Here is a 27,046-nt window from a genome sequence, read left to right on the forward strand (position 1 = left end):
AAATAAGTAGTAAATGCGAAAATTTCACTAGAAAACCAAAATTTATTTTAAAAATCTCATTTTAGAATGGAAGTTATAATCATTGAAATTAAGAACCCAGATTTAACAAAAATTCAGACATAGCTGAAGGGAGGGTTCATATTCTGGAAAAAAGCTAAGTAGAAAATGTACAATATGCTTTTATTGGTTATCTGAAAATAAATCTCTAATATATAGGCAATTGAAGTCTCAGAAGAGGAGGTGAGACAACATAAGACAGATGAAATATCTGAAAAGATAAAGGCCAAGAATTTTCCAAAACTGAAAATGCCTTCAAGACACATAGCCAAGAAGCGTTACAAGCTGCAAGAAGTTCAGATAAAAAGGAAAAACAGACCCAGGCACATCATAGTACTATGGGTGCAAACCAAAGTCCTAAAAGAATCTTAAAAACATGCAGAGGAAAAAATTTTTTAAAGTTCTATTACCTTAAAAGGAGCAACAGTAAGAATTACAGTAGGCTACTCGACTGAAACAATGGAAGGCATTGATAATGGAAGGAAGATAATGGATTAATATCTTTAAGGAGCTGAAGGAAAATAAAGGCCAACCTAGAATTCTAAACCCAGTTAAGATGAAGAAAAATTAAAGATCTTTCCAGACAAATGAACACTGAGAGAATTATTTGTCACAATACTAAAATAAATATTAATGATATTTCTTCGGGAAGAATATAGATTAATGAACACAGACATGGAAGGAAGGATGGAAATATGACAGAATAAATAACAAAGGGAAAATGGGTAAATGTGAGTAAATCTAAATATTAATTCTATAAGCAATAGTGTTAATATCTTGCTGGATTTAAAGTAAATATAAAATTAAAATATATGACAATAAAACCTAACAAGGTAAGAGGAGGATAGATGGATTTCAAGTGTCCTAAGTTTACTACATTGTAACAGAAGTGGTAAAGGCATTCACTTATGTTAGACTCTAACAAATCAGAGCAGCATGTCAAAATCTTTAGGATACCCACTAAAAGAATTAAAAAATTATTCACAACTAACATGCTGAAAGAGGGAAAATAGAACAGTAGTGATAAAAATAATGACTAATTCAAAAGAAGGCAAGAAAGGAGAAAAAACAAAACAGAGAAAGTAGAACAATTTGAAAACAAATACATAGCAAATTTAATGCCAAATATCAAGTATTTATATTAAGAGTGTATGAACAAAATACTCCATTTAAAAGGCAAAGAGGGCTGGCCCCATGGCGGAGTGGTTAAGTTTGCATGCTCCACTTCAGTGGCCCAGGGTTTCATCGGTTCAGATCCTGGGCGTGAAACTGGCACCTCTCGTCAGGCCATGTTGAGGCGGTGTCCCATATAGCACAACTAGAAGGACCTACAACTAGAATATACAACTATGTACTGGGGGCTTTGGGGAGAAGAAGAAAAAGAAAAAAAAAAGAAGATTGGCAACAGATGTTAGCTCAGGGCCAATATGGAAAAAAAAAGAAATAATAAAATAAAATGCAAAGAATGTCAAAATGGATTTTAAAAACTCTATGATGTGCTGTTTATAAATGACTCATCTTACAAGTAAGGACAAAAAACGTTGAAAGTTAAAGGATTAAACAAAGTTACACCATGAAAGCATAAAACTATTGCTGTACTAACCCAAGTAGACTTTACAGCAAGAAGCGATACTAGAGACATTTCATATTTCAAAAGGGGTTAATTGACCAGGAAGAGATCAAAATTTTAAATCTGTATAAACCCATAACAGAACTTCAAAATATATAAAGCAAATTTTAGAAGACTAACAAAAAAATTAGACAATTTCACAATCATAATGGGGGACTTTAACATACATCTCTCAAAAGCTGGTAGATTGAGCAGCCAGAAAAATCAGTAAGGGCAAAAATGATGTGAAGAGCACAAAAAATATACTTGACAAAATTGATGCATGAAACACTGTACACACAATGAGCGGATTCACACTTGTTTCAAGTACACATGAACCATTTACCTTGACTCTAAAAATGACCACATCCTAAGCTATGAAGCAAGACTCAACAAATTCCAAAGGATTGAAAAGTGGATGGCTGCTCTCTCACCACTGTGAAATTAATCTAGAAATCAAAACCAAAAAGATAACTGGAATGCCCCTAAATGTCCGCAAATTAATCGATTCACTTCTAAATAATCCTTGAGTTAAATTATAACAGATTTTTAATAAATGGCAACAAAGATTTAAGACTTGTGATATGCAGCTAAAGTAATGCTTATATGGAAATGTTTAGTCTTAAAATCATATATTAGAAAAAAAAAAGGTTGAAAAACAAAGATCTATGACTCTATATAAAAAATGAAAGGAATAGCACATTAAACCCAAGGACAGTAGTAGAAAAAAATACTTTTCAATTCATTTTACAAAGACAGCCTAACTTTGATACCCAAACCCGACAAGGATATAATAAAAAAAATAAAATTACAGAGATTGCAATTTTACTGAAAAAATTTAAAGACAAACAAATGAGACATCCCATATTCATGCATTGAAAAACAATATTATAAAGATTAACCTATAAATTCAGTTCAATCCAAGTAAATATGCCCACAACATTTTGGTGGGCATTGGCAAGCTGATCCTAAAATGCATATGAAAATGCAAACGACCCAATATAACCAAGACAACCTGGAAGCACAAAGATGAAGGACTTACACTGCTAGATATGAAGACACACTACAACGCTACAGTAAGTAATAAAGTGTGGTATTAGAACAAAGACCATTTAAAAAATGCAATAAATGAGAGAAATCAGGAATAGACCAACACATCACCATCACCTGTTTTACGACGAAGATGACACTGCAATGTACTATAATTAAAGGAATTATCTTTAAAATAAATATATCAGCTGGACATCCAATGGGGGAAAAAGGGTATTTTGACCCACACTTCATGTCACTCACAAAAATAAATTTCAAGTAGATTATAGACTAAATGGGAAATAAATAAAACTTCTAGAATTTTACATTGGAAAATATCTTTATGACCTTGGTTGTAAGACAGAGTTTTAATACAGGATGCCAAAGATTGATAAATTGGGAGACATTAAAATTAAGGGTGTTATTTATCAAAAGAAACAATTAGTGGGGTGAAAAGATGAGCCAGAGAATGGGAGAAAATACATTTATCTAAAAGAGATCCTGTCTCCAGATAAACCAATAGAAAAATGGCAAAACAAAAAAAACTTAGACATTTGATAAAAGAGGATATCCAAATGTCCATTAAACATGTGTAAAATTGCTCAACCTCTTTAGTCATCAGGGAAATGCAAAATCACAATATGATAACTACCTACACTCCAGACTTGTTAAAATGCATAAAGACAAAAAGTACCAGTGTTGGCAAAGATGAAGAACAAGAGAAACTCATGTTCAGCTTGTGGGGATGCAAAATGGTAGAACCACTTTGAAAACTGACAATTTCTACGGAAGCTAAATTTGCACATGCCTTATGACTCAAAAATTCCAACTCTAGATACCCAACAGAAATGAGTACATCTTTGAACCATAAAACCCGCAAATGAATATTCATAGCAGCATTATTTATAATACCCAAAGACAGAAACAATTCAAATGTTCATCAACAATAGAAGGGATAAATAAAGGATGGCTATTTATGCAATGGGATACGTTAGAGCAATGAAGATGAATAAACTACAGCTCTGTACAACAATATGGGTGGATATCACAAACATGCTATTGAACAAAAGAAGCTAGTCAAATAAGAACATTCTGTGGATTGCATTTATGCTAAGTTCTAAACAGGTAGAACTAATCTTCAGTGATAGAAGTCATGCTAGTGGTTATGTTTGGGAAGCGAGGCGATTAGGAAGCTAGAGGAAGCTTCAGAAGGGCTTCTAGAATGATAGTCTATTTTCTGACCTAGTTGGCAGTTACATGAGTGTGGCCACTTTGTAAAATTTAATTGAGCTATATCCTTATTATTCATGCATCTTTCTATATTTTTGCTATTTCAATTAATTTTTTTTTTTCTGGTGAGGAAGATTGGCCCTGTGTTAACATCTGCTGCCAATCTTCCTCCTTTTTTGTCCTCCCCAAAGTGCCCCCAGTATGTAGTTGTACATCCTAGTTGTAGGTCCTTCCAGTTCTTCTATTTGGGACGCCACCTCAGCATGGCTTGATGAGTGGCGCTAGATCAGTACCTAGGATCCGAACTTGGGAACCCTGGGTCAAAGACCCACAGCACGTGAACTTAACCACTCCACCACGGGGCTAGCCCCATCAATTAACTTTTTTAAGCCAGAAATTGAAACATTCTTTTAAGGAGAGAAGTGGTATGCAGGATTTCAGAAGCACCTTGTAAATGGAGTGGCAACATTTTAGTCAAAAACTCTAGACTAAAGCTACATTGCCTGAAGCCCTGTCCTACTGGAACAGACATTGAAGAAACTAGAGATAAGAAATTACATTAGAGGCAAGAGTAGCATTTAACAGGGGACTGACTTATTCCACAGAGAGTAACAAAACCCTGTTCACCTAAGCTGATATGACAGGATAAATAGTATCGCAGACATTCCGCTCTCAGTAGCTGACTCAACAGCCGAGGCTGACAGATTTACAATGGAGAACTGAATCCTCAGATCAAAAACCACGGGCTCCGTTTGGGGCTTGATGACCTTCAGTATACACTGAAACCCTTAAATCAACAGCTTTATGGCATTTATGGTGAAGCCCTCTGACAGGTCTGCTTCGTCAAACAAGCCTCGTCTTGAATCTGAGTTCAGCTAAAAGCTGGGCTATCAGAGGCAAGCATTTGCTAACAAGAGAGGAAAAATGCTCCGTTTCTGTTCAAATACTTGATGGAAATCTTGCGTGCTTTTGGGGTAAAGAAAAAAGTGGCAGCAATGTAGAGATGTACATAATCTTTAAGATTGATCAGAGTGCTAGACAAGACTTATTTATTCAATGATGCCATAGCTCCTGCTAATGTTACCGTAGTATGGTTCTCAGGGTATGTCTGGGTTGGCTCTAAGTGGCTCAATACCACTTTCTTAAGGGACAACTACACAGACCACATTACACCTCCATTAAATACGGATGTTCTATAATAGTGTCTCAAACTATTTTGGCTCAAAGCCATGTCTAAAAAATTAGTATACACACCTCCCACATCTTATAACGCGGCTCAGTGAAGACACACATACACACCAACACTGCAAACTTTCATGAAATATTCATTTTTCCTAGATAATATATAATCTAGGATTGTCTATTTTATGCAGCTCTAGAATTTCCTTTCTTACTTATGTTCACATAACGAAACTGATGCATGGCCCCCTAATTGGTTGCAACCCGAAATTGGAAAAAAGAAATTTTCTAAAAGGAATTAGAATTTTTTTTCAAATGTGTGAGCTAGGCTACCTTTTCTTTTTTTGGCTTTTATGTTGAGATATAATTGACATATAACTTCATATTACTTTCAGGCATATAACATAATGATTTGATATTTATATATACTGCGAAATGATCACCACAACGTCTAGTTAATATCCATCACCACACATAGGGACAAATTTTTTTCTTGTGATGAGAACTTTTAAGATCTACTTTCTTAGCAACATTCAAATATGCAATGCAGTATTATTAACTATAGTGACCATGCTGTACATTACATCCCCAGGCTGCCTTTTTTTCTATTTCACTGATTCCCAAAATTTGGTGAGCACGAGAAGTATTGAAAGTGAAGATTCCAAAGGTCCCAATCTGAGAGATTTTAATTCATTAGATTTGGTTTAGGAGCCTAGGAATTTGAATTTTTTATAAGCACTCCAAACAATGCATATGTAGGTAGACTGAAGATGACAGTTTGATAAATGCTTCTCTAAACCCATCCTTCTATTTTGAGATGAGGAAACTGAGACCTAAAGAAGAGATGTGATTTGCAACAGGTCACAGAGTAGCCAGTAAGAGTCTTGGGACTAGAACCAAGGGTCTTGACTCCAAGACCATCTCAACGAATGGCCAATGACCTTTCTCCCTTGTTTTAAAACCATGTTGAGAAGGTGAGCAATAAAACTGAGCATTAGCGAGTTGGATGGGTAACTAATAACATTGGAGGTCCCTTTGCAGAAATAAGCTAGAACCAAACCCAGGAGCAAGTACAATGAGCTGAGAAGACATTCTTCCTTCCAGCCAGTAGGGCAACTGAATGTGTTCAGCACAGTGAATCTTTCCAAAACCTTCCTTTTTTAGCCTCCAACCTCATAGTGTGGCCAGCAATGGAAGAGTCTGCCCTTCCCAATACTCCTTCTTTATCCAGCAGTTTTGGAAGACACGTCATTCCAAACTGGCTCATTTATTACAACTGAAACCCCTATTTTCCTGCAAAGTGCCAAAGAAGCATAAATATCCACTGCCCACCTGTTTTAGGTGATGAACTGGAGAGAGTAGGATGGCAGCACTGATTTCTTGGGATGGCAGATGCTCATTGAGTCTTTAGGGCTTCCAGAGCGCCCTAGCCATTCATTCCCACTCATCCCGGAGCATTCACATTCACTGTGTCTCCCTATGGGGTGCCCTCAGCACGGCCACACCTCTGCTCCCTTACACCCTCGGGTCTCTGCTCAATTGTCAGTTCATCAGCAAGACCTTTCCTGACCACCCAATGAGGAAGATCAAATGCTCCCTCCTCAGCCTTCCACTCCACCAGCGTCCCTGTCTCCCTCACTCCACTTATAGCACTTTGACCTTCCAACATACTGCACATTCACTGTCGGTGTGTTTAGTGTCTGTTTTCCTCCCTGCCATGAGGGCAGGGACTTTTCCTACTGTATTCACTGTTGTTATCTCCAGTATCTAGAATGCATCCTGGCAGACAAGAGGCCCTCAAAAATTACACGGGAAATGACTAAGCGTTAGAAGCTTGTTCTCTCCAAGGCATTGTGATGCGTGTTCTGCATGAAGAATGCTCACCACAACCATAAGAGGTAGGTGATTTTATCTGTAAGCTAACGATGAGGAAAACGAGAAGCACAAAGGATTTAAGGTCACTCAGGGTTTCTCAGCTCTCACGTCGAGGTGCTGTGATTCACACTGGAGGCAGTCCGACACTAATGCCCTTTTTCAGGAATACGAGGCTATGCGGCTTCCTGGACACTTCCTGGCTGCACCTGGTAGATACTCAACAGTATTTGATGAGTGAGTGAATTAACTGCATATACCTTTAATATATAAAATATTTGATTATATTAGTATATAATTGATGTGAGGACATATTTGTATATATTTATATTTGAATATATATACTTGAATATCTATATATTTGAAGAGAGAGAGAGTGAGTGCCAGGCACTGTGACAGATCCTTGAGAAGCAATGATGAGGAAAAAAACATTTTAAAGGCAGATTTCATGCCCACATGACACTTGCCATCTAGCACATGAGAGAGATACTGAAATAATCCCATTACTAAGTGTAAAAACACAACTGGAGTACAGTATGAGAACAAGAGGCACAAAGTCAACTTCGCCAAAGGATGGTAGAAAGACCCCATGATGGCTAACTTCATGTGTCAACTTGATTATGTCATGGGGTGCCCGGATATCTCGTTAAACATTATTCTGGGTAGTCTGTGACCATATTTCTGGGTGAGATTAGCATTTGAATTGGTGGACTGAGTAAAGCAGACTGCCCTCCCCAGGGTGGGTGGGCCTCATCTAATCGTTGAAGGCCTGAGTAGAACAAAAAGGCTGAGGAAGGGAGAATTTGCCCGCTCTGCCTGCCTGTCTTTGAGCTGGGATATTGGTTTTCTCCTGCCTTCAGGCTGAGACTGGAAATTACACCATTGGCCTTCCTGCTTCTCAGGCCCTCAGACTGCCACTGGAACAACACCATTGGCTCTCCTGCGTCTCCAGCTTGCCAATTGCAGATCTTGGGACTTCTCAGCCTCTATAATGCATGAGCCTATTTGTTTATTCATTCATTGATTCATTCATTCATTCATCCATCCATCCATTCATTCATTCACTTATTTATTTATATACCCAATGTTATATATAATATATATCACATTAATGTACTATATACTATGATATTATGTTAATATATTAATATAATATATATAATACATACACACTTCTGTTTCTCTGGAGACCCCTGACTAACAGAGGCCCACTTACGTTCAGCCTACCCCCAAGAATAGAAAGAGGAAGGAGGTGCACCCGAGAAGCACCCACCGCCACTCCCCTGGACTGAGGATGTCTCCTTTCTTTCTGTAGAATAAAGGCCACCTGCTCCTCATTCCATATGTTCTGATAAAACCCTCTTGGACTTTTCCTGCCTAAGGAAGCCAGGACTCAGCAAGGGACTATAACATTAGAACCCACCTCAGGCAGCTCCAACTCTCCAGCTGAAGAAGCCACTGCCCAGGTAGGGCATGGAGAAACCCTCCTATCAGCTCATTTCTCCTGCCTCTCTGTGGAAGCCGCTGGGTTCACTTAGATTGTCACCAGCAAGGAAAATTTGCTCAGATAGCCATTGAAGCAGACATAAAATGATATAACCAAATTTTCTGATACGTGAAATGAGATCCTAAATCAGATACAATGTATATTTTAATGTTCACAGCTCTGGATTATTTTTTGCCACTGAACCCCTCCATCAGAAAGGGAAATTAATAATAGTGTGACATTAGCTTTTAGTGCCCTGACCACGGACCTCGTAAACAGTACATTTTGCTCTGCCTTTTTTTTTTCTCCTTCTTCTTCTTCTTGTCCCCAAAGTCCCCCGGTACATAGTTGTATATTCTAGTTGTGAGTTCCTCTGGTTGCGCTATGTGGGACACCGCCTCAACATGGCCTGACGAGTGGTGTCATATCCGCACCAGGATCTGAACCAGCAAAACCCTGGGCAGCCAAAGTGGAGAGTGCAAACTTAACTACTTGGCCACCGGGCCAGCCCCTACTCTGCTTTTTAAATACATTAGTTAGTGTAACTAGAAAAGTTATTATGAAAACCAGAAAAATGAGAAATGAGACATTCAAAAATCAAAACATTAAAGTTAATTAAACTAGCAAGTTTTGACCAAATACAATTAGAAGAAAATTAATGCGTAAACTCTGAAATTTTTCAAAACATAAAATCCTTTACTTATCTTCAGGAGAAACATTTAATTCAGTATCCTTATTTTAAATCTGATTTCACCATCAGCGCTGTGCAATTTTCTTGTAACTGTACAATGGTGAAGACACCATTACCTGTCCACACCAGAGGGTATTCAAAAGAAAACCCAAGATGCTGTAGAAGTCTTGTTTGGAAGACAAGCTATTTCAGCAAAGTAGTGAATGAAAAGGGACTCTTTTTCGCCTGTTGGCCTTTACTGTACATGTCAGGGAACTCCAAGACAGGAGACGACTAGTCCTATCCTGTCTAATATAGTAGGTGATACTGGGCACTTGAGATGGGGTCGATCTGAGTCAAATGTGCGGTAATTGTAAAATGCACACTGAATTTTGAAGACTTGTGTGTGAAAGTAAAGTATCTCATTAATAATTTTTGTAACAATTATGTTTTGAAATATTTTTCATGTATTGGATTAAATAAAATATAATACCAACATGAATTTCACCTATTTCTTTTCACTTTTTTAATATGACTACTAGAAAATTTAAAATGACATATGTTGTCTTGCGTTATAGTCTACTGGATAGCACTGTGCCAGAGCAAAGAGGCCATGGAATTCCATGCATCATAAAAAAGAAAGAGGATTTCATGGGGGAAGACCCCACTTCTGTTGTCATTATTTAAAAATAAAAATCCACTGCACACTAAAATTAGATGCATTAAAATAAACATCTTCAAAGACACAAATGAACTGCATATGAATGTTGAGCAGTGTAATCCATCAATGAGCATGCCTGGTTTGCGATATTGCCCCACATGTCATCGTCCAAAGAAATCAATTAAAGTGGTTACAGAGTGTGAAGTCATCCTCTCTGCCAATCATGGAGTCGCCATCTCGCTCCAACTGCCCATTGACAGGCATATAATGTGCTTCCTTATGCCGGCTGCTTTAAAGCCATCTGCAGTTATTGTTAGCACACACCGGGCGGTGTGTAATAACAAGACAACTGACAAAGTAGTGAATCAACAAGATAGACAATGCATCCAAGATGCACTGTTAGGAACAAATATCGATAGTGCTAGATGCAGTAAGACAGCACAGTGGGCACTGTACCCAGGAAATGTTGATTCATGAAGCGTGTAGGCAAACTGTCCACTGCATTTACCTGTCAGCCACTCCATGCTGAATGCCTTGTTGCATCACGCTTGACTGTTTTCTCTGTGAGACTATGAGCTCTTCGCAGAAAGTGCCCATAACTTGTTCATCCCTATCACAGTTAGGACTTTCATTTCAAAGTGACAGAAGCTAAAGCTAAGCTAGATTAACAAAAAAAAAAAAAAAAGGGGGGGGGGGAGTTTATGGTTCACATGGATGAAAAGCCCAAAGTACTTTAATCTCAGGCATACCTGGACATCAAGACTGTGAGGACCCTATTCTCAAGTGAAAAGAAGGTTGCAACTCTGTCCTTAGATTCCATCCTCTTTGCTACCCCCAGGTGTCCCAGCATTTGATTTTATTGGCACTGAGCCTGTTACATGTTAATCCCTGAACCAATCACTGTAGTCAAGGATATCTGATGTTCTGATGGGTCACTATGGAAAACATGTCACCTCCACCCAAATTCCGAGGACTTGAGGTAGAGGTGGGAAAGGTCCCCAAGGAAAGCTGCAATGTTTTTACCAAAAGACTGGGGAAACAGATGCTTGAGCAGACAAAAAATTATAGGTGGCCACTGCCATCTCTGAATCTCCACATCTAACCCACACATAAATGATACTCAATTAATGAGTTTTTTCAATGAATGCATGCATAAGAAATATCCAATTCACGATATATTCCAAACATAGAAATGACATATCTCTTCTACTTTACATACACTCATTAGAACAAATGCTTACTGAGTGCCTGCTATTTGTGAGGGACTATTCTAGCCACTGGAGACACAGCTGTGAACAGCAGAGATGAAGCCCTGGTCTTTATGAAGCAGATATTCAAGAGGGGAAAGCAGCATGTGCAAGATAACAAACAGTAAGTTTATTACATGAGTGATAAATAGGATGAAGACAAATAAAGCAGGGTAAGGGAATGGGGAGTGACGCGGTGTTAGGGAAGAACTTGCTGCAATGATGACATTTGCACGAAAGTGAAGGCAGGAACTAGGTGAGTAACCGGAGGAAGAGCATTCAACAGGCAAAGTCAGGGGAGTAGGGGCATCTGGGGACGTTGAAAGAAATTTGGATGACAACCTAAGAGTAATGGAAAGCCATGAGCTGGTGGAGAAGAGGAAGGTGAAATTATCTGGCTACTGTGTGAAGAATAGATTATAAGGACACAAGAGATGAAAAAGAATTATCAAGACAGAAGCTACTGCAGGAATCCAGGTGAGAGATGAGAGTGGGTGAGATCACAGGGGTGGCAGTGGAGTGATAAGAAGTGATCAGAATTGGGTGTATTTTGAATTGACCTGTGAGCAATGATATTGATGTGGATGTGTGTGTAAGATCACCTGGTATTTACAGATCTTCGCGGACTAAGGCAATCCTTTAAATTGCTTGTCCATCATGTTAAAAATTAGTCTCCTCACTCCTTTAGTTGTGCTCTCCTGGTGCTTTAAACATAGCTTAACTGTAACACTAATTTTGTTGCTCCGTCCTTACGTCACCATTACTCCCCACCCTCACGTTGGAATATCCTAGAATTTAGGAACCATAGTATCATTTTTGTATTTCCATAGACTATCATAGTACTAAGACACATAGTAGGTTGGGATAAATGTTTTGGGTTAGAAGGAAGGGTAGGTGGGTAGGAGGAAGGAATAGAGGGAAAAGAAAGAAGAATGTCAAGCAATTAGTTACTGATAGCTAGGAATACAAACTCCAAAGTGACCTTGACTTTGCTTACCTGGCATATGCATCAAGAGGTTGAGTAATTTAAAGGATGTTGCAAATTATATAGATACCAGCGTACTACTCACTCTTGGATGATGGGTCTGTTCAAGGAAGGGATGACAGAGACGGGTTAAATGATCAGCTCAGCTGGTGAGTCTATGCATATGAGAGAATTAGGTTCCTTGCCTTGCATTCAAATTAGAACAGAGCTCCTTGTCTCTTCAAGGACAGTGAAGAATTTATACATTTAAAGAAGTTAATGTATAAATTGCCCAACTACATGCAGTACATAGAAAAATCTAATATATCTTTCCAAGTTTCTCAGGTTTGAGCACACATTCACAAAACAGAGAACATGCCCTCTTTCCTCCCCAGAACTGCCCATTGCCCCCATTCCTATAGGTCGAGAGACTACAGAGGACATTTAACTTTTATCTAAGGGCAGCTGCTAATCCAGACATAGAACCCACATTTCTAATTTATACCCACACAGGTTGCCTCCCTCATAAGAATGCAAGGATAAATTTTATTATAAATATTCCTTTTTCTTCAGAGATTCAGTTATTTTCAGCAGGCTGGGTTGGCATGCTGTAAAATTCAAAAGCAAATAAACATCTTTTAAAATACTTCCAGCCGGTTTTCCTGCCGACACCCAATCGACCCCCAGTCCGCATGCGCTGTTCATCATCTCCCCAGCAAAGTCCCTCAGAAGTAGGTGAAGTAGCTGAAACCATTATTCTTAATGACACTGAAATCAACAGCAAGTATACTCTGAAAAAAATAAACTTACATAAATGCATTCTATTAAAGAGGCCACTTTGTGACTGTGCTGTATCAACGGTTCTCAGCTGGGGACAATTATGCCCCCAGGGGACACTTGGCCATATCTGGAAACATTTTTGGTTGACACAACTGGGGAGTGCAAATGGCATCTAGTGGGTAGAGCCTGGAACGTGGCTAAGCTTCCTACATGCACAGGACAGCCCCCCACAAGAATCCATCCTAAAATGTCAATAGCGCCCAGCTGAGAAACCCTGCATTAAATACAACCATTTCCTAAGCAATTTTAAGTACTCAATTTCTAAGGAAACTTGCTTTTTCTCTTTGGACTCATTGTCTCGTCTGTCCGTTGAAGTAGCATGAGTAGCTGATGGATGATTTAAGATGACCATGATTCTGGCAGGGAATGTCTTCACGCCTGTGTTCCTCCTGCAGAGGAAGTGCTAGAGAAATTCTCTGTGTTAGCTTTTTATTGCTGCATAACAAATTACCACATACTTAGCAGCTTGAAAATAATGCCCATTTATGAGTTCACAGTTCTGCAAGTGAGACGTCTGGGCACAGTGACTGGGTTCTCTGCTCAGGGTTTCCTAAGGCCAAAATCGGGGCATCAGCCAGGCTGCACTCTCTTCTGGAAGTGCTGGGAAAGAATTTGCTTCCAAGCTCACTCAGGTTGTTGGCAGAATCCGGTTCCTTCCAGCTGTAGGACTGAAGCCCCATTTCCTTGCTGGCTGTCAGCTGGAGGCCACTCTCAGCTCCTAGGGGCCACCTGCATTCCTTATCACCTGGCCCCCTCCATCCCCAAAGCCAGCTACAGAGACTTTTACACAGGTCAACTCCCTCTAGCTATGAACCCCTCCAACTTTTCCTGATTCGTATGATCATATGATGATTAGACCTACATGGGAAATCTCCCTATGTTAAGGTCAACTGATTTGAAGCCTTGATTATATCTGCAAACATCCCTTCCCAGCAGCACCTAAACTAGTGATTGATTGAATAATTGGGAGAAAGTGTGTGTCCAAAGTGTGTGTCTAAGCTTGGGGCCAACTTAGAATTCTACCTACCATGATTTGCATACAGTATCATTATCTCACTTAATTCTCACAGCTGCCCCTTGAAATTGTTTTTTCATCTCCACTTTATAGACAAGGAAACTATATTCTCGGTTATTTTGATCAAGTCTTGGAGCTGGGTGAAGGGTACATGGGAACTCTCTGTGTTATCTGTGCAACTTCTTGTGAGTCTAGAATTATTTCAATATAAATGCCTTTGAAAAGAATAATTTTGGGGCCGGCCCCATGGCTGAGTGGTTAAGTTCACATGTTCTGCTTCAGCGGCCCAGGGTTTCACCAGTTTGAATCCTGGGCGTGGACGTGGCACCGCTCCTCAAACCATGCTGAGGCGGCATCCAACATGCCACAACCAGAAGGACCTACAACTAAGAATATACAACTATGTACTGGGGGGTCTATTGGGGAGAAGAAGAAAAATAAAAAAATAAAAAGATGATTGGCAACAGATGTTAGCTTAGCTGCCAATCATTAAAAAAAAAATTGGGAGGTCAGTCCCATGGCATAGTGGTTGGGTTCAGTGCACTCTGCTCCAGCAGCCTGGGTTTGCAGGTTTGGATCCCAGGCATGGACCTACACCACCCATCAGCCATGCTGTGCTGGCGACCCACATACAAAATAGAGGAAGATTGGCAGAGATGTTAGCTCAGGGTGAATCTTCCTGGGGGCACGGGAGGATAACGACTAATTTTGCCAAGATCACACAACTAGTAAGTGAAAGAGATGTGCTCCTAAAACCCCATGCATTTTAAAATGCCATCCTGCCTTCTTAAACTACTGCATCAGGCATTTCTAAGGTGATAGCATCTTGAAAGCTCCTGACATTTATGTAGACCAGGAGTTCTCAATCCTAACCATGCATTAGAACCAACTTTTAAAGGGAGCCTTTAAAAGCCACAGATGTGTAGGCTCCACTCTCAGACGTTCTGCTTTCATTGGCCTGGGGTGAGACCTGGGCATCTGTGTTTTTTAGAGCTCTGTATGCCAAGAGTCACTGACCTAGACTTATTATTTAATCATAAATGACAGTGTTAAATATGAAACGTTAAACAGAAATTAGTATTTGCTTTACACACAAAAGGAATTCTTTTCAGAGAAGGAAATTCATCTTACTTCAATGCATTTTACTGAAAAACTGTGATGACAAAACCCTAAGACTAAGATGCGGAAAAATACATTCGCAAATTTAAAGAGAGTGCAATTTATGTAGTATTTTCTTTCCACCACATCTCTGTGCAACATAAAACAGACCTAAACTCAATAATCGCAATGGAAAAACATTGTATCCATTATTTACCCACAGAGAAATTCATTTGGGGTCCCTCTTCCTTTGCCTCCTGGAAGTGGCAAAGTAAAATATGGAAGGGAGTTGAGGAATGGTAAAAATCACAGAATGAACCCAGAGACACTAAAAAGCACTCTGTTGCAGGAGAAGCTGGTAAATCATCAGAGATAATCTCCTTTTACTAGCTTATCTCAATCCCTTTCAAGTGCCGTCTCAAAGAAGGGTGTGCGCATAGCCGACTTCTGGTAAATTAGTGATGTGCGCTCTAGAATTTATGTTCGACAGCATGCCCCCTTGACTTGCAGTGGTAAGAAGATAAAATATCCCAAAGCTCAGCAGCATGAATAAGCAATCAAAAGAATTCGGCTGCAAACGAAATCCTTAGACACATCAAAGGCATCCCTTGAGGAGAGGTGAGCCTGCTGTCCAGACAGAACACTCTCACCAGACTCGCATTATGGTATTTGAGTGTACACCGCCCTGTGATTGGTTAGAAGAACCGTGGGAACAGGCTTTCCTGGGAAGACCTTGAGAGAAGCGAGGAGGAACTCCTGGGTTTGTGGACAGAGATGTGTAGGAAGCCGAGGCAAATATTTTGGGTCATGAAAGCCTTCGTGTACCCTGTTATCAGTAGGCCTGTTTATATTTGGACTTTAGGAATTAATCAGGACCATTTTCTCTTAAGTTGTTTATTGCTGTCGGTGGGAAACCATGCAATTTACCAACACATGTGCTCTGCTGGAAAGAACTCTTTTTCTAAGTGACTGTCCTAGGCTCATGGAAAACAAAGATGAAAAGAGTTCTCAAGAACTTTGCATATTATATGACCAAAGTGATAGTGACAGTGATATTAGGTGGCTAATGTCAACATCAGCAAGTAAATCTCTCGCCATAGCTAATGTCCTGCATGTGTTTGGCATCTCAGCTTTTCATAACGTAGGTCTCTTGATCTCTCTCTCTCATAAAATATAGAATTGCATGCAACTAAGAAGTCCCACATATATACATATTCTTTTCAGCAACAGCTAAAAACTGGGAACATGTTAATTAGAAGCAAATGATTAAATATGCAGCAGTTAAAAGAACAAGATAAATGTATACATGACGATAAGAAAGAAACTCCAAGGTAGACATTTTTAAGTACCCCCCTTCCCTAGCAAAAAAAATGCTTCAGGAAAAATATTCGCTAATACAATTTATGTACATTTTAAATGCACACACACACAACAGAAATAATAAACTGGTTTCAAAAAGAGCTTCAGATTGCTAACTGTGGAGCCCTGGGCTTGCTGTGTTCACATTAATTCACACATCAATACATAAATTAAAACATAATTTAGTCCTGTTTGGATACACAGAGGAATTAAGGGTGGCCCTCTGAGGCTTTCAGACAGGTGAGAGAGCAAATAAAGCCCAGAGTCCCAGACAGCGTTCTCATGTGTGATATAGGTTACAAGCAAGGTGTTATTGCTGAGTAAGTCACATGAGATACCAGGACCCCAAGGAAATGTTGGACACATCTCTGGAACTCAGGAGGTCCTGTGTGCAGAAAGAAGACAAGTAAGGGCCAAAAGAGCTGAGAGGCAGAGAAAGAGGATAGTGATGACATCCCTGGGTACTTTGGATCCAGCCTTGCTGAAAGCTAGCCATCCTAGGACAGGGAGGGGAGGAGGGGAAAAGGGGGAGGAGGGAGGAGAGAGAGAAGGGGAGGAGGGAAGAATGAGCGAGAGGAGGAAGGGAGGGAGGGGTGAAGAAGAGAAGAGAGGCTGGGAGGGAGGGAGGGGAGCAGGGAAGGCGAGAGGGAAGATGGGAGGGAAGGATGAATTAGAAAGGTTATCCCAGAGCCAAAACACTTTCTATGCTTAAGCTAGTTCGAGATGGAGTTGTTCTACTGGCAACAGAACAGTCCTGTAATACATAAGCAAGAACAATCTTTGCATTTCGATTCACACTAGCCACCCCTACCTGCCCTCTTAGCATACATTCTGGCTAACACTAGTTGGAGCATTAATAGTCACACTTACAAGTTGTGACACATTCCATATGGCAAAAACAATTCTCCAAAGAGGTTCCAAGAGTCCACCATTTCCCCTGAGAAGGTTCTTTGCAGAAACCCTGAGGACACCGATTCACAGTCACCAGTGCCAGCTGAGCTGGAAGTATTTGTAAAACTTTGCTTTCCTGTATTCAAATGAACAGCCAAGCTCTACCCAGGACCTACGGACTTTTCCGAGTTGGGGCCTAAATATATGTTGTTGCTTTTTTTTTTTCAAAGTGCCCAGGTATTTTTGAAGAGCATGGAGCAAAAAAAAATGTTACTTCAAACCTTGAGTACTATAAATTACATAGTACTATAAATTAAATACTATAAAGGCCTACGTCTGCATCTTAGCAGAATCTCCCTCTCCACAGCTCCAGTTTTAATAACTCAATATGTGCTCAATAAAGGTAAACTATTATTACTATCTTGAATAAAACTTTCCTGCTGGTGGGTGGTAAGGAAGATTGACATCAGGCAATTTTGGAAGATCTTTATGGAAGAAAGTCTGCAATAATGACAATTACTACTCTATCATTACTACCACCAATATTATTACTTTGTACCAGGCACTGTTTGAAGCACTGTACATAGTATTTTCCTTTCAATTAAGCATCCATAAACCTCATGGGGGAGGTAGTACCAGCATCCTCATCTTACCAGTGAAGAAATTAAGCACAGAGAGGGTAAGTAATTTGACCAGTTCAAGCAGAACTGGGACTTCAGAATCTCAGCTCAAGGCCATTCCATGACACTGCTTTCTCATGCATGCATTGACCCAAATCTTGATCTATTTGTGGATCCTTCCTCTTTGATTCCTTTCTTTCTCTCACTTCTTCATAGTTGATAAAGTCGTGGTTATTTTCCCCCACGAAATCCCCCAAACAATCTCACCAGGATGATTGCCAGCACCCAAGTGCGCTTTTCCTGTCTTGACAGGCTTGGAAAGGCTCCAGAATGTGAGCTTCCATTGCCATTTCCTTCCCAGACCCTGTCCTGGTCCAAAGTCAAGAATAATCAAGGATGGAGTTCCAACTGTGTGCCAGGCGAAGCCCTCAACAGAAATCGTCCCAATCCTGTGAGACACACAGACACAGTGATCCCACTGCCACTGCACAGAGGAGAAAACTGAGGTGCAGACACACAAAGAAAGCTTGGGAGGTTTGATGCTTCAGCAGCCATCCTCAAACAGGCAGAGAGCACGGGGAGGAAGGGTCCACCTTCACCTTCCCATGTGAGCACCCCTCAGATCAACCATGGAGGGGGAGGGGGAGGGTGGCCCTGTGGCGTAGTGGTTAAGTTTGCGTGCTCTGCTTTGGTGGCCCAGGGCTCGCGGGTTCAGATCCCGGGCGGAGACCTACACAGCACTCAACAAGCCATACTGTGATGGTGTCCCGCAGACAAGGTAGAGGAAGATTGGCAACAGATGTTACCTAGGAGCTGATCTTCCTCACCAGAAAAAAAAAAAAAATCAGCCATGGGGTCCTGCTCTCTGGCAAGAACCTCAGCGATTTTTTTAAAAAAAAAAAAGACATTGGCTGGCATTTTGCTAAAAGTGTTGCTAAGAGCAAATAATTGTCTTCACAAATCACATCTGAAAAGGGCATACAGGAGAGGCAAAAAAAAAAGTCTTTTTACCTTTGATGAGTCAAGTAACAACCAAAGAAAACATTTCTGATGTGGGTCAGCCTGTATCCAAAACCTTGTAAATACAACCCAGTCTAATCCTTCATTTCACAGGATCCTCTCAAGTGACTGAGAAGTTCCAAGGGGTGTATGTAATTCAGCAAACCCCCGCTAGCCACCAAGGCCCCACAGAGCACAGAGGCTGGTGTCTTGCTGCCTGTCTGGACTAAGGTCATTTAACTTCAGTCCTTTTATGAATGGAAGTCAGCTTCCTAAAGACTACTGGGCAGGCAGTGACCAGTAACCATCAATGGCTGAGCCTTCTGAGTCATAAAATATTTCTGAAAAGGGGAGATCAAAGCGTCCCGACCGCCTATTGAAACCCAACGGTTTCTAAAGCTCCTTGCAGGGACCCAGGCTCTCTGGAAAATGAGTCCCTGCAGTCACAGTCTAAAAGGACCACCACTAAGAAAGATACAATGAGGACATTAGGGCAGCCAGCCATGGAGGAGAAACGTCACTTACGGTTTAATTGTCGGGGACAAAGAAAAGAGAAACGAAGGAAAGCCAAGTGACAAAATTGGATGGTGCCTCAGGAATCAAGGCTGGAGGGATCTCGTGGCAGTCTTGACCATGGCACACATTCCACTCTGAGCCCCTGATGCAGGGCTGAGACTGGATCCTAACCAGAGACTGGACAGAAGATGCTAGGAGGAACAGCACAGCAGTCTACCACTCTCGCCAGCCAGGCCCTGGCTGAGGTTATTAATCAAAAGTAAAGGACTGATGTATTACAGATCTGGGTGGAGATGTAAGACAGGTGAGAGTTCTTGCATGCTTTTTCACCTGATCTTCACATTGTGAGCCTGGTGCTAGAGTTTCTTAAGTAAGGGGTGCATTTCCCCAATTGCAACACACACTAACCAGATTTATCAAGCAGCAGTAAAGTGAAAATAATCTTAGACCTAGGAATTGCTCTTTTATGGTGAACCACACAACTCTGGACAAGTTGTTGATGGAAGTATGATTCAAAAGAGGGGGAGTAGTCAAACTAGTATCAAAATTTTACCTCTTGAAACTTCACAATGCATATCAGCATATTAAAAAGTGTGAAATGTATTACAGAAAAGTCATTTGCTTAATTTCATTTAAACCTGAAGTTTGCCTAACTTTCTGGGCATCTCTAAATTCCCAGAGCATCCCACCACTTAGAAGTCAATACATAATATTATGGTATCTCTTTTGGGAATCATTGCTTTGGTGATTTTCTTGTCACTACCAGGCTGTAAAGAAATGCTCCTTGAGAAAGAAAGTTCCCATGACCAAATAAGTTAGGCAAACCCCAGGTTTAAACAGAGTTAAACCAAAGTCTTTAATGTAGAACGTTTCTGAGTCATTAATATGCTAGTGTGCATGGTGAAGCTCCAAGAGGAGGACCTTGGCACCAATTTGACTATGTTCCTCCCTTTCCTAAACCCATACCCCATGAACTCCTTATTCCAGGGTTCTGTTGAATCACAGCTCCATTCAAAAGAAAACAGCAATTTCTAGGTCTGAAATTACCACTCTATCTTCTTCCTTAAATGAAATTCTATGAACTGGAGTACAGCATCCATCTTGTTTGCAGGTTACCCATTGTGCTCTGAACAGTGCCTGACATAACAGAAGCTCATCAATAGTTGTTGAATGAAACAATGATCATTCAGTGTGTCTTTCCGGTCAGTTCCTAAAATATGACACTTCCACTAAGTCTCAAAAATGGAATCAGTCTGTCAAATCCACAGCAATTATTAAAATAATCTGCCTGTATGTTCAATGTCTTAATCGAATGGTTCTCTAATGTTAGTATGCAGTAGAATCATTTGGAGAATTCAAAATAAACATTCCCGGGCCCAGCCTCCCTGGTGGACTGTTGTGGGTAAAGAAATACAAATTTTCAACACTTCAAGTGAAGCTAATGCAGCTGACCACACTCTGAAAAATCACCATGCTAACGAAAAGGAGCAATAAGGTGGAGCATTTTGGGGCAGAAAGGCCTTTTAGATTTCCTAACATGTAGGAAGAAAGATACAGATTTATTCTATCAATTCAGAAAAAAAATTAAGAAATACAGGTCAAGGGGGCTGGCCCAGTGGCGTAGTGGTTAAGTTTGCGCACACCACTTCGGCAGCCTTGAGTTCACCAGTTCGGATCCTGGGTGTGGACCACTTATCAAACCATGCTGTGGCAGGTGTCCCACATATAAAGTGGAGGAAGATGGGCACAGATTTTAGCTCAGGTCTTCCTCAGCAAAAACAGGAGGATTGGCAATAGATGTTAGCTCAGGGCCGCTCTTCCTCAAAAAACAAACAAACAAAAAATACAGGTCAAAGTCATGAGAAAGTAGGCATAGTTCAATATCACGGTGAAGAGTCTCGCAACAATGGCATGGGCTTCCTGCTGTAATGACCTTCTCATCACTGTGGTAGTCCAGGAGAGGCTGGATATGGTAGAAAGAACGTACATGGCAAAAGTGATTAGATTAGGTTAATCTGCAACCCTGACACTCTGGGACGAAGGTTGCAAACCCCAATACCTCCACAGAGTATTAGGCAGCCAAGTGTAGGGGGTGCTGGAGAGGGTGTGCTCCTGTCGAAAAGCATTCAAAATTTTAAAAGTAACCATACCCAGACATAACGGTAGGCAGGATTCATTCAGAGAAGTTTGCAACTTCTGTTTTATGAATTATTCCAAGTAAATAACTGCCTACTCAACTTCTGAACAAAGTGAGACTCAACAGTTGAGGGGAAGGGGGTGCATTTTATGAAAATGTTTTAAGCACAGTTTAATTCCAGTTAATTCTGGAAATTCCCTGCCAGAGAAATCCTAGCTGGAGTATGTACGTATGCATGTATGTATGCATGGATGTATGTATTTCACTATTATAACCTTTCCATCTCTTCTCATTCTCTCCTGGGGTTGCCCTAGCAGTCAAGATCATGGCTAGTTTTCCTGTTGGTACTTCACTATCTAAAGGTGACATCACTTTCCTAATACGCACCACATGCACATTAGGAGACTGCTATAATCTCTAAAGGCATCCTGATGCCAGTCATCAGGCCCCACTGTCAGAGAAACACTGGTGCAGAAACTTCAAGTGGAAGAAGTGTCATCCATCAGTTTCATGCATCTCATGTCAGTTTCTGTATCAATGGAAGAAGAATTGCTCATCTCTTTTGTTACCTTTGATGAGTCTCTCCAACAAGTATATTAGAGGTCTGTCCCTCTCCTGAATTCTTGAACCATCCACCATTCTGAATCCATTATAGTTGCTAATTAACTTCTGAGAAGGTATGAACCCGTCGTTTGGCCAAAGAAGCTGGGCAATGTCTATGGGTTCCAGGAGGCTAGAACGATGAAGAAATTCTTGCTCCTGACATGATTATTTCTCTCCATTACCATCTCTCAGTGGGCCTAGGGAAGTGTGCCCTCAGTGTGGTATCTTGTGATCTCACGGTGCTCAGTATTGCTATTCGATGTGTTTAATAAGCAGATGAAAGCATTGTTAGAGATGCATGGTCATAACAAAAAAGACGTTAAGTTGGTAAAGCAGTGTTTTTGCTCAGAATTCTTATTTCTATTTACAGAGAAAGGAAAACAAAAACCACAAAGTAGGCTGAAAACATTTACACTATTTCTTGTCTATATATGATACAGCTAGGTCACAAAAGAGGGGATAGAAATGGCCAATAAGCATAAAAAACAGTACTCAACTTCAACAACCACCAGGACAATATAAACTAAACCCATAATGTGGTACCACTTCATACCCGTCCATCAGAGTGGCTAAAATGGAAAAGATTGACAATAGCAAGTATTGGTGAGGACGTGGAGCATCTGGAACTGTCATGCACTGCTGATGGCAGTGTAAATTAGCACAACCACTCTGAAAAGCTGTTTGGCAGAATCTACTAATACTGAACACACACATACCCTATGACTCAGAAACTTTATTCTCAGGTGTGTTTCCAGCAGAATGTGTCCATACATTCACGAAAAGGCATAGACAAGAATGTTCAGCAGTACTCTTCCCAACAGCCCCAAACTGGAAACAATTTGAATGCCCACCACCAAGAAAATGGAAAAAATGTGGAATACTCATAAACCAGAATATTGTGTGATTCTACTTATGTAAAATATTAAAATAGGCAAAATTATGCTATTTTAGAAGTTACCTCTGATGGGTAGTGACTGGAAAGGGGACACAGCGGGGGCTTCTGGGGCACTGGTAATGTCTTGTTTGATGTGGTTGGTGGTTACATGGGTATGAACTTTGTGAAAATTCATTAGGCTGTCCTCTTGATTTTTGAATTTTTATGTATATACATTATACTTCAACAAAGGTTACAAAATTAATACAGAGCAGTGTCTCAGCATCTCAGTTGTGGTTCTGTCTTCTTTGATGTTTTTTTCTTATTGTTTTATTGAGTATGGGTGTATGTGTTTGTGTTTCACAGATGTTTGGCAGGGTCACGGGGAGGTGGGTAATGTCATGGGGATAAACTTAATTTTCTCCCTGTCCCACACCAAGTGGGCCCTGCCAGGGTCAACAAATAGCACAATCAGAGTCAGATGCCTACAGATGGCAGTGGTCTTAGAAATCGCTTTACATGGTTCAAGAGAGGAAACTGAGGCCTGGATAAGTAAAGTTAATTAAGCACGTGCAGCTGGTGTGTCGAACAGTAGAGACCAAATCTGGGTTTCATGATCCCAATTTACATCAGTCTTCTACACAGGCGGATGTAGTTGTCAATTACCTCTTTCACATCCATCTTTAACTTGCCTTATTCTTACGTGTTAAGTGATCATTTGCCCCCTGTGCAGAAGAAAATCTCCTCCTTAGGAGAAATAACCCAGCATCGATTAAGATGAGACAATTGATCCGATTTCCTCTCACAGAGAGTGAATCCTGAGAGAGCTAGACATAAGGCAGCTAAGTTTTGCTGGAACCAGAACAGTACAGAGCCATTATTCCCTGCCAGGAACTGCTGTAGCACTTTCCATGTAAGAAGTCACTTAATCCCCACAGCCCTGTAGCCCCTCTTATTATTCCCATTTTACAGATGAAGACGTTAAGACACACAGAAGTTAATAACTTGCCCAAGATCCTATTAGTAAGCACTGGTGTGAGAATGACAATGGGCTGGTCCTAAACACTGTGTTATGTGGAATGGGATAGTTTAAGCCACTATGGTGGGTGCAGTGCCTAACTCCTTAAGATGTTAGGATACTGGAATACACAGGAGAGAGGGAAATACAGGAGAATGCCCCCAGAAAGAGCAGGAGACTCATCACAACCAAACCAACTCAACAAACAGACAAGATATGTTCACATGTGTGGAACCACGCTATAATATATAGGTCATTAGTGAGCCACACGGATCATTGAAATGAATCGAGCTTAGTTGAGGCTTTTTAAATCTTTGCTTCACTCTGTACTTCAAAGATTATACCAAAGAATTCCATAACTCTGGTTGTGATGAAAGATTTTAGCTAAATTTCAAGCCACAATATGGAAAAAAAACAAAGTTAAATAACAAAATTTCAACTAGTAAAGAACATGGGAGTCCTCATTCACCGGCACCTAAGCCACTCCCTCTTGCTTTGTGCCATGATGTACCACGTACACTACTAACTACATGCTCAGCTGGGCCTGCTCACATTTTCCTTCTTCAGACCATTCCAGAGCTTGACCGTTGTGTCTCGACACACACAATCTTTTCTGTCAGTTCAAGACACTTTTCAATTGCAACACAGAATGAAGTCAACCCCAAATGTCGTTTACTGCCTCATATATTTGATTGATTTCTGAGAGAAGTATCATTTACACCAATATTCTTGGCCTGGAGCTCAACAGATGAGGATCACACGGAGAGGAAATAACACTCGTCCCAAATGCTTTTAAGTGTTCTGCCTCCCCGGATGCCACACTCAATCCTGCCAGCCCTTGAACACACCACATCGCACTCTAAAAGAATGTCTTATGTGAGCATGACAACATGAACAGATTGGTTAAAAGAAAACAAAGGGCCTCCCTTCTACAGTTAAGGTTGGGCTTAACAGAGCTGCTGAACACAATTTTGCATTGCAATACAGTTTTTCCGTCTCAAAGCAATGTAGAGGCATGCGGCTTGTTATATAATGCCTGGTCTCTCAAGACATTACAAAGCGAATGGCATCCATCAAATTAATTTCCTTGGGGATCATCTCAAACATGGAGAATGAAGAAGCCCAGACCATTAAACATCAAAAGCATGTTCTAAATGGTAATTAAAGTTCTATTATATTTTATTTTTCTGGGAGATTAGATTAATTCAATTGAGAATATTATCAGTATCAAAGCTGACACTGTGAATGTGTCGAGTTGGCTGGAAGAGCGCTTAATATTGCAGACATCTGTTCATTCAAGTTACACAAAACACACGAAAGAGGGAGTCGACTCCAAGTGCGGGGTACTTACCAAGCCGGCACACGTAGACACAGCGACGGAGGAGGAGCTGTCATTTCTGATAAATCCCTGATAGAAACATCGCTGCACCTCGGGTTCCCGAGTCTCTGAAGCACCATCTTTTCCAAGTACCTGGACAATAAAGTGACTGCTCAACATCGCCGAGGGCTTAAGTTCTAAATGTAGTTCCTGTCCAAATGCTGAAAATCGGTAATGCAGGGAGCTGCTGGCACTCTGCGCCGACCGCTTTTTCCTGCCGTTGTGCAAAATGTCGTGTGAAATATACGACCCGTCCGAGTCCACTTCTACCGGAGTGACAAAGACGTAATCTGCAATGGGAAACGGTTAGCTGTCAGCACCCAGAGACCACAATGCCCGAGGGTCACTTTCCAACAGGCTGGCAAAGAGCAATACACAGCCCAGATATTTTTGTTCCTACAGCCACGCACTAGGTGAAATAGAATTCAGAGCAGCTCATGAAGAGAACTCTGTGGTCTTTACAGTTAGCTCTGCCACCGTAACTCCTACAAAAACGAAAAGTCAAGCGCAATCCTGATGAATGTCAAGAATGTTTGTGGAAAACGCCACCACTCTCACGATCTGGAGTGAGACAGATGGACTTTTTATATATTAGCCATAGAGCCATCCATACAGAGAAGTGATTTTTTTGGAGACAAAATTAACAAATATAAAACCACAAAAGAAATCAAATTATTTTTCGGGGAGATTTATATTTGTGTTTAAACTGCATCGGGAGCATTTTTCTTTTTTTTTCTTTTTGCTGAGTTTAAAATTCAAATGACAACTCACAGTGCTGAGTAACTTGAGATGGTACCTCAGATAATTAACAAGTAACCAGAGTTTCATATTTCTGATATTAATTATATGTGATGATAAAACTCCAGCACTTGTATCGTTCCTAACATTTGATTATGAGCTTTCACAGGGACAATTCCATTTAATCATAAGCATAAAATATAGTGGATGCATAAAAATGCCTCTAAATCATCAGAACTTTCCTATATAGTCTGATGTTTAAAATTGCTCAGACATGTTGGTGGGGGAGAGTCAGCTCAGGGGACACCTGGAAAGGCATGTTTGAAAATACCTTCACCATTGCTCCCTCGAGCAGCACTAATTGCTGCCTGTTCTAGAGAGGAGGAGCGAAAAAAACAATTTGCTGCTTGAAAAAAATGAAGCCAGCACACTGGTTTCTATCACCAAACATTGAAACTGAAAAATATCATCCCACAAAATGATGTGGAATATGCCCTCTGCGCATTAAAAAGCACTCTGCATTTCCACTTTCTAGGTACAGAATGGGAAACTAATTTGGAAAGTGTTTAGAAAGATTCCGAATAACTAAGAGGCATGTTTGAGTCACTTCCGTCCCTGGTTGCTGGAGGAGGAAAAGAAAGAGGAATTTCCCTTTTCCCAAAATAGTCAACAACCAAAAAAAAAAAAAAAAAAAAAAGGCTAAGGAAAGAACAGAAGCCTTGTAGCTACCAAGGACCAATGAGTGATCTAATCAAGCCTATGTTTGCAAAAAGAAAATCCCAATATGACAATAATTTTCAATTGTTTTCTTCTGCGTATGAACCATCTGTGACTCTTGTTTGAGCAACTCTTGTTCTTACACTCTTCTTTCTGTCCTGCCTCTTCCATTTTCTCCTTGACTCCTTTAACTAAATCTAATGACATGCACATTAAAAAGTAATTGAGAAAAAAAAGAT

General features: G+C 40.4%; 1 protein-coding gene across 1 annotated transcript in view; it reads right to left on the reverse strand.

Annotated features, from left to right (window-relative positions):
• Positions 1 to 25,392, reverse strand: part of ADAMTS18 (ADAM metallopeptidase with thrombospondin type 1 motif 18) — a 121,514-nt gene extending 96,122 nt beyond the window's left edge. The window contains exon 1 of the mRNA XM_046682513.1: positions 25,326 to 25,392. The gene's annotated coding sequence lies outside the window, so the exon portion shown is untranslated. The remainder of the gene's footprint in view (positions 1 to 25,325) is intronic.
• Between the last annotated feature and the right edge of the window lie 1,654 nt (positions 25,393 to 27,046).

Source organism: Equus quagga, chromosome 13 (assembly GCF_021613505.1).
Source record: "Equus quagga isolate Etosha38 chromosome 13, UCLA_HA_Equagga_1.0, whole genome shotgun sequence".
In the NCBI taxonomy this organism is placed as follows: Eukaryota; Metazoa; Chordata; class Mammalia; order Perissodactyla; family Equidae; genus Equus; species Equus quagga.